General features: G+C 43.6%; 1 pseudogene; it reads right to left on the bottom strand.

Annotated features, from left to right (window-relative positions):
- Positions 1–6551: 6551 nt before the first annotated feature.
- LOC141027827 (uncharacterized) lies at positions 6552–8870 on the bottom strand (annotated as a pseudogene).
- Between the last annotated feature and the right edge of the window lie 233 nt (positions 8871–9103).

Genomic DNA, 9103 nt, shown 5'->3' with positions numbered 1-9103 from the left:
GCGATAAAGAGCAATTGACAAAGTCAGCAGGAAGTCCGTCAGATGACGGTATGGATCAAAGGAATCCTCCTATCTTCGACTGAACACCCTTTTACTGGGATTTCGCATTCCTATTCCGATTGGCAGAAGCCTTTCTTTCTGTTTGTGCCGCCCTATGGCGATTTCTTACTCAACGTTTGCACTTTCTTACCAACTCTTGTACAAGTTAGGTTCAGCGTTGTTCTGACGATTAAGATTTCTCTGTTTGACGATTTTTACCTTCAACAACCTTTGTTGCATCACTTCTCGATAGCTTTAGTGCTCGGAGAGTAAGCATAGCATATTGTCAGCTAGTTATTTATTGATAGCAAACAGCTAGTAGGTCAAGCCGGAGCCTTCACTCACTCAGCTTGGGTCAGCACCGTATCTCTAATTGGCGGAGACGAACTCCAATCCACCCACTTCATTTGTTTCCCAAGGAGGGTCATCAGCGAGTCCGCTCTCCCCAAGGTAGTTAAAAGGCGTAGGTACGCATTCCCCTGCACCAATGTACCGAAGCACTTTACCTTTAATCACTAGATGGGCTCGAGCCAGGGTCCTATTTTCGTTCTCCATGACTTCAAAGCTGCTTCTCTTTATCAATTCTGGACAGTTCTATAAACATTGGTACCAGGGGTTCTATGACCAAAAATCTTATATTTTTTTTTCTCCTGGCGTTTATGTATTTATTATCGCTGTCTAAATGCGATGACTGTCGTCAGCAAGTATCCAGTGCCCATAGTCGAAGAACTCCTGGATGTCTGGTGCCTCATGGTTTTCTAAACCCGATCTCAGAGCTGGTTATCACCAGATTCGTATGGCAGCTGGCGATGAATTCAAAACAGCCTTCCAGACTCTGGAAGGGCACTACGAGTACAAGGTCATGTCCTTCGGCCTCGCGGGAGCACCAGCCACCTTCTTGGGAGCCATGAACGCCACTCTCAAACAAACCCCTTCTGCGCAAATGCGCCCTGGTGTTATTTGACGACATTTTAGTCTACAGTGCCTCTCTTGAAGATCACACAATCCACTTGCAATCAGTGCTTGAGTTGTTAAGAAGGGATCAATGGCAAGTCAAACGCTCAAAGTGCTCTTTCGCTCAACGCCAGTTATCCTATTTGGGCCATACTATCAGCCAGCATGGGGTTGCCACTGAAACCCACAAAATTAAGAACATTGCCAACTGGTCTTCTCCGCAATCAGTCAAAGAAGTCCGCAGCTTCTTAGGTTTGGCCGGCTATTACAGGCACTTCGTTCGCCATTTCGGCATCATTGCAAAGCCACTGACACATCTCCAGAAGAAACATGGGGAGATCCTGAGCTTTGAGGCAACTAAAGAAACAGGATGCTTTTCAGTTATATTTAAGAACAGAAGAGGAAGACAAAGCAACCCTAGGATTTCTCTGCTCCCAGTGCTTAATACGAAAAGCTCGACATAAACCCAAGGACGGGCAACCGCTGCTAAACTAGGATCTCCATCTCTTTGAATAAAAGCCATCCTTTCCATCGACCAGCCTACGAGCATCTTCGGTACTATAATGAAGGACGTTGACACTATCCCATTCTACGTAGCAGGGGTAATTCCAGAAACATCCTATCTAAAAATCATTTAGAGACAAGTTTCTATAGAAAGATAAGCGGGTGTACAAATGAACTTTCTTATGATACTATGATACTCAGATACCACTCATTGGATGGGACCGGTGGACCATTGATCGATAAAAAGTAGTAAATAAGCCCTTTTCTCGCAGGTACGAGAGATTGCACAACCTTGCCTTGAACGCTTGAAGTTCTAAATAAATCTGAAGAGGAAGGCCAATTGTATCATGTCAGCAATGGTACTCTCCTGGGCTATAGACTGTCACCTGCTTCAAGGTATCTTGCTTGTGAAAGCCGAACAAAGAAGAAAAGAACGAAATGGCGGTTCATCAGTAGTCAAAGGTGCAGACTTCATTCTTTGTTTCCTTCATCCTCTACCATTACGTTTTGCTTTTTAGGACTACCTAAAGGAAAGGAATAGAATGATCCATAGTCGTACCTACTTGAGGGCACCGAATGCATACAGGTTACGTCAACTTTATATATATATATATATAATTATTGATTCCATTCACACCCTTTGGGAACAGGAAACGGAGAACTTGTTGCTTTCTTCTGTTTTTGCTGTAGCTGAGGACAACTTAGATTGAAATGATTGACTTGATCTAGGTACGTGGTCCAAACGGATAGGTAGAATTACCCAGAGGGAGCCCTAGTTTCAGCATAAAAGGAAGAAGTCGGGTCCGCGCGGTTCGCCTTTTCGAATGCAGCAGTGTTTTTGGCTTTGGCAATACCAGCTAGCTAGCTACTTACTTGTGTGGGAGTCCTATAAAGAAAAGCCTGAGTTATAGACTGACTAAAGAAATCCACCTAAGCCGTAAGTTTTTGTTACAGCTGGCACACCTGCTTGCAAACTAGAAAATCTGATTCTAGTAGAAAGTGGACTAAGTCTTAAGAGAGATAAGCCGGTCTTTATACACTGGCCCTACTTCGAATTCAGTCAGTGGCCAGATGCATTGTAAGCAATTCCAGTCCCAGCTGCTGAGGTGGCGTAGTCAGCCCTACCTAAGTATTGAACAAAACCAACCATTTGTATAATATTATCCTATCTTGCATATTAATTAAGACCACTTATTAGATCAAGGTTGGCATACATAGCATAGGAAGGTGGAGATCTGAAGTAATCTATATGTCCCTCAGCCAGTCATCCATTTCTCTGGATATGAAGTTTACAACATCAAAAAATGACCCTTTTCATAATGAAATCCATTACATGCCATCCAAAGAACTCTGATCTGGATTACCAGCTTTGGGGTGGAAGGACGGATCGATCGACCAAGCAACAATGATCCCTTTACGATGGTCAAGTGCGAAGGTCCCGATCGGATTGCCGATCTGCCAGTGTTGTTTGACTGATTTTTTTCATCTCAAAACCATTGATGCTGACCTGTCACTGCTCAAGTGATTTTCCTGCATGGTTCTAGGAACCAAAAGAAGACTTTGGGTAGGTCAACGATAGATTCTATGTCTATAATGGAACGTAGGTTCTTTTTAGGAGGAAAGCTTAGAAGGATTCTTTTCAGAGCGTAAGAACCATCGAAGAGCATGGGATTGGTATTGCTGGCAGGGACTTTAAAGTGAGAGCTTGATCACTAAACCCCTGCTGCTTTCGATCATTCCTGCTAAAGCAGTTGGCAATGACTCATTGGAAACTTCTATTGGATCTGGGAGAAGAAGAAATCCAATCAATGGGTAGGTAGTCAATTTCTGGCGAAAGCACAAACCTTTTCTCTTACTTAAGGCGATAAAATCCATTCATTTCGATAATAATCTGTTTGAGATGTGTTTTACCGAGAAGGTATATGGTTTACGGTTCTAAGCCGTTGAGTTCGTGTTTTGGTAGTTGTTGTTTTGAAGGATGGCGGATCCAGAGTTGAAGGATAGCGAGGCATACCAACGCCATGCCAACAAGAGGAACCATCCGGACTTAAAACAGCCGACCTACCCCCTGCCACTTCTTCCTCTAAGTCAAGTTGATAGATTTCTGTACGAGTTTTCAAGTGCCATCTCCAGTCTAAGCGGTTGAGTTCAGTGATTGTATCGAACAAAAGCCCCCTCCCGGGGCAGGTACGCGACTGTCTCTCTTCCAAAGTGTGATCATCTTCTCCAGTCTCCCGTTTCCACCTATTTTAAATGGTCAGCCTGTGCGGCATCAATTGAATTTGAATTCAAAAATAAAGTAGACTTCGGTGAAGGAACCTATTCTCTGGTATCTGCTTCGGCCATCTCATCTGGTTTCGGCCTTCTTTGTGAGCAGCTCCTAACTCGCTCGACGGGGTATGATCGCTACTGTTGATAGGTCGATCGGAAAAGAATAAGTTCCAGGACTGAACAGAAAGAAAGTACTCTAACACTTTCTTCGCCATTCTTTTCTATGAGGAGCTCTATTTTGCTAATAAAAATGTAATGCTACCTCCCTACGGCGATTCATAACTAGAAGAACTCGTTGGCACAACCGGACCTTATTAAAGGCCTCGGCCGTCTGATCGACTGAAAGATCTTATCTTGGAGTTCTAGTATGGGTCGTCGGCCCTTTCTCCTCCTCAGTAGGTGCAAACCCTGGTTCTGTAAATGATTATAACTGCCTTGGAGCTAGATAAGCAAACCTTCTTCTGTTTGAGTATGATGGATGTTACACCCACTGCCAGATACAAGCAAAAGCTTTCCAGCTAAGCTAGGAGTCAGAACGAACTCATGAAGCTATCCTTCTTCTTGGATCTCAAGATTCAAATGGAATTTTATCACCCCGGATTTTGGCTTTAATTTCCACTTTATACTTGAGTTAAGCAAGGCACCAGCATGGGAGAGAAGATAGCCCCTCGGGATCGCTTACTAGCCGGCCTGCTTGATTTATTTATGAGGTATCCAGATGGCACTGCACCGGCGAGGGAAAGGGAAGCTGATGAGAGGTAAGGGAAAAGTCCATTTAATGAATAGGTTCACTACAGACTGTACTATCTCTAGACCCCCTCTCTATACTCCCTCATAATATATGGATCCCCCGGATAATATTGATCCTCCAACAGCTGACATATCTTATCTAAACTCCCGGAAACCTGGGCATGGCTTTTTCGAACTTAGTTGATTTCGCAAGAAGCAACTTGAAAAGCACAAAGACTACATCTAAACAAACCTTACGTCTTCGTTCGGCTCATTCTTGCTTATCTCACCCTATTTCCTTACTTTAGCTTAGAAGTAGGCATATGGGAAGTTACACAAAGATGACTTATCGGTTGGCCTAAGCTTACTCGATTCCATTCTTTCCAATATCATATACGCCTAGTGAAATGCATCTATCTCCTCTCCTCCCCTTCTTTCTTTTTATCCATTTTATATACCTAGTCGAAGACTACTTCAGATTATAGGGCGGGCTTTTCTACCCATTGACCGGGACCGATCACTGTGTTTGACCGCTCTTGGTATTCAGACCTTGGACTTTTTCGCTAGGAGCTGATCCATTCTTTAAGAGCTCTATACATAAAGAGAAGGCGTATTCACTTAAAGGACTGTGAAATCTACCCTATGCCCCGAAAAGTCTAGGCACCTAAATAAAGTAAAGATGGGATCCCTGACCAATAGATTAAGCTATCCAATGAGTTAGGAACCTTTTTTCTTCCCCCTTCTCTTCTCCGCTTTGCTCTGTTACTCCTTTTGCAGATGGTTGGTCACCACTCTTAGGCTTTTTGTTCTCTGCTTGTGGTGGGTCTCCAATCTTGATCCGGTGCTGACTTAATAGGGAAACCTACCCAGAAAATGCCCCCTTTTCCGGTCCGATTAACAAAGCCTGTAAACCAAGAGCGGAACGAAGAGCTAAAACGTCACCTTTACCCTTATCCTATTTCTTTCTTACTTGTAAACCAGACCGCGTCATTCCTTTTTTCTTTCTTTGGTAAGGAAGGGACGGCTATTCCCACAGGTTGATCTTGATAAAATGTGCAGCGGTAAGCAACTAATAATCTCGATGCAGGACTGCCGTTCCCATAGGTTCCTCCTCCAAAACCTTCTTAGGCGAAAAAGACTGGAAGGGCTTATTCCCACTGCTGATTACTGAGAACCTTCTACCGGGAAAGATTTCCTTCTATGCCTAGTGGTTTTTGAATTGGAAATGGGAAAGGCAGAGAGAATTTACTCAAATTCCACTATGTTATGTATACAATGATCGGGTTGCGTCTGGTATGATCGGGGTGCTTTATCTAAACTAGGCAGGATAACTTGGCTAACTTTCCTACTCTGATAGCATCTCTGAACGGCAGGTACCCTCAACCGCCGTAACGAAGGAATGAATCTATTAAGTGGGAAAGAGCCCTCGTGGCAGCTATATCCGCGAGGATTCCAAGTGTTCTAATTCATCTCGTTACAGACCCACATCAAACATGCAACTGCTTGTCGCATACTCCTGCTACTCCGACCTACGCTTCTCACATCGCATCCTTGGTCCTTAAACGACGGTATATTCTTTTTTCCGGGTTCTATGAGCGTAAATGGAGACACTTCCCCCTTCTTCGACATATGAATATGCCTCGCCTCGAAGATAAAGAAATCCTGAGTAAGGAGAGAGATTCTCCACACGAACGAACGACCCGTCAGGTTCGAACTGACTTAGGTTGGACCAGGACCCACCTATCTCCACCAAGAAGGAATCGCTTTGGTTACGCAGTTCAGTTGGCGATAAAAGCCAACCTAATCTGCGGGCCGGTAGGCCAGCCAACTAACTCTTCAAATGAAGAACTTATTTCCCCACACCTATCTCTATGAAACTTCCTTCATAGTTAGGAGAGGTTTTTTTTTAGCTTTTTGTCTCTTTTACCGCAGGAAGTTCTCCAAAAGTATGAAAGGCCGGAGGGCTTTGTACCAACCATTCTAGTGTGGTTGGATTCTGTTCAACAGCCCAAGGACTTTCCGCACATTTTTGGTTCTTTCCACTGCTTGAAGTGATTGCGACAACTACGAAGAAACGACGAATCCCAACTACGGATATATAAGAACCGAAACTGCTCAGAGCATTCCATCCGGCGTAAGCATCTGGATAATCTGGAATGCGACGTGGCATACCCGAAAGCCCTAAGAAATGCATGGGAAAGAAGGTCAGATTAACCCCGAAAAAAGTGATCCAAAAATGGATTTGGCCTAAAGTTTCAGGATATGTCCGACCAAAGATTTTACCCACCCAATAGTAAAATCCAGCAAATAAAGCAAAAACGGCTCCCATAGAAAGTACATAATGGAAATGTGCAACCACATAATAAGTATCATGTAGAGCAATGTCTAGCCCAGAGTTTGCTAGAACTATTCCAGTGAGCCCTCCTATGGTGAACAAAAAGATGAACCCTACAGCAAATAACATGGGTGTTTTGTATTGTATCGAACCTCCCCACATGGTAGCGATCCAACTAAAGATTTTGATTCCTGTGGGCACAGCTATGATCATGGTAGCTGCGGTGAAGTAGGCACGCGTGTCAACGTCTAAGCCCACAGTAAACATATGATGAGCCCAAACTAGAAATCCAAGAACACCTATACTTATCATGGCATAAACCATGCCTAGATACCCGAAGACCGGTTTTCTTGAAAAGGTCGATACGATATGACTAATAATACCAAATCCAGGCAGAATGAGAATATACACCTCTGGATGACCGAAGAACCAAAAGAGATGCTGGTATAATATTGGGTCTTCCCCTCCTGCAGGATCAAAAAAGGTTGTATTAAAGTTTCGATCGGTTAATAACATTGTAATTGCCCCCGCCAGTACCGGAAGTGATAATAAAAGTAGGAATGCTGTCACTAGAACGGACCACACAAAAAGTGGTAATCTATGCATAGTCATTCCAGGTCCACGCATGTTGAAGATAGTTGTTATAAAATTGATAGAACCTAAAATTGATGAAATACATGATAGATGAAGACTAAAAATTGCTAAATCAACTGCTCCTCCAGAATGGCTGGTAATACCACTTAAGGGCGGATAGACTGTCCACCCAGTGCTGCTGCCCACTTCTACTAAGGCTGAGCTTAATAGGAGCAAGAGACTTGGTGGCAACAACCAGAATGATATATTATTTAATCGTGGAAATGCCATGTCAGGTGCACCTATCAGAATCGGAACAAACCAATTACCAAATCCACCTATCATCGCCGGCATAACCATAAAAAAGATCATTAAAAAAGCATGAGCCGTTATTAAAACATTATAAAGTTGATGATTCCCACCAAGAATTTGATCGCCGGGTCGGGCTAATTCCATACGAATCAGTACGGAGAAGCATGTGCCCATCACTCCTGCAATGGCACCGAAGATGAAATAGAGAGTCCCAATATCCTTGTGGTTAGTAGAGAAGAGCCATCGAACCATATTTGTCATTTTTTATTTGAGAAATGAAAACTTTCCTTATCAAAGAGGGGCCGGGGGGCTGGAAGAGAAAAGAAAGAGGGGCCCGGGGGCTGGAAGAGAAAAGAATCAGAATTACTGAGCTACCCCGCTCTTTTTTTTTCTAATTCCCTTCTAAGATCCTCCGACTTAAACAAGTCGAGAGCATGCTCGTGCTCAGCTCTTTCGAGACTTGCCTTGCTCTTGGGGATTTCTTCCCACCGGATCCTCTGTTCCACTTCCAGGCACCTCCTTGCGGAGCTTTCCGCCTCAAGGAGATCCCGGTTGTGGGAAACAGCATTTCGAAAGAAAACGGATCCTCCCTCATTCTCCCGCAGATCTTGATAAGACGCTTGGAGAACAGTGAAAGAATCAGTTGCGTGAATATGGTCCAGATAGGAACGAAGCTTCATCGACCAAGTAGGGCTCGATCGGTAGATAAGGCCCTACTCTTTGATAAAGCACCACAAATTCCTGAATGACATCTTGTCGCATAGAAGAGAGCTTTTCTTCCATTAGGAAGAGCTTAAGCCGCCCAGGTATGTCTTCCAGGGGGGTATTGTGATTAAGCTCGTTCTGAATGAACGTAACCCATCCCGGATCCTGCTCGTAAAGACTCAGATAGAAGTTTAGCCCTGCTAAATGAGCTAGAGCCTGGGGGTCTTGAATCTCCGGCGGGAGAGTGATCAGAAAGGAGGAGCCGACGAAGCACGAACTAAAAAGATTGCAAATTGGTATTAGGCATAATATAAAACGACAAAGGAATACAAATATACAAATCGAAAGTAATATAAAATTATATATTAAGGGAAACTTAATACATAAGAAAAAATAGAAAGTAGTAAAGCGGGTAGTGGAGAAGAGCCATCGAACCAGATTTGTCATTTGCTTTTCGTTTTGAAAACTTGACTTATCAGAGAGGGGCCAGGGGGCTGGAAGAGAAGAACTTGAATACTAAACGCTGGAAGAGAAGAACCTTAATACTAAACCAAGTTTCGGGAACTTCTTGGTGACTTGATTGGTTCCCTTCCCCCAATTTGCAAAGGATGATTCCCGTGAAGGTGATCTCGATCACCATTCTATGATATTTCTGGATGCTTTTGAGAAGCTTTTCCTTTT

The sequence above is a fragment of the Aegilops tauschii genome, chromosome 7, assembly GCF_002575655.3.
Source record: "Aegilops tauschii subsp. strangulata cultivar AL8/78 chromosome 7, Aet v6.0, whole genome shotgun sequence".
NCBI classification, from domain to species: Eukaryota; Viridiplantae; Streptophyta; class Magnoliopsida; order Poales; family Poaceae; genus Aegilops; species Aegilops tauschii.
The sequence above is the reverse complement of the archived record's forward strand: the minus strand, read 5'-3'. Positions and strand labels throughout refer to the sequence as shown.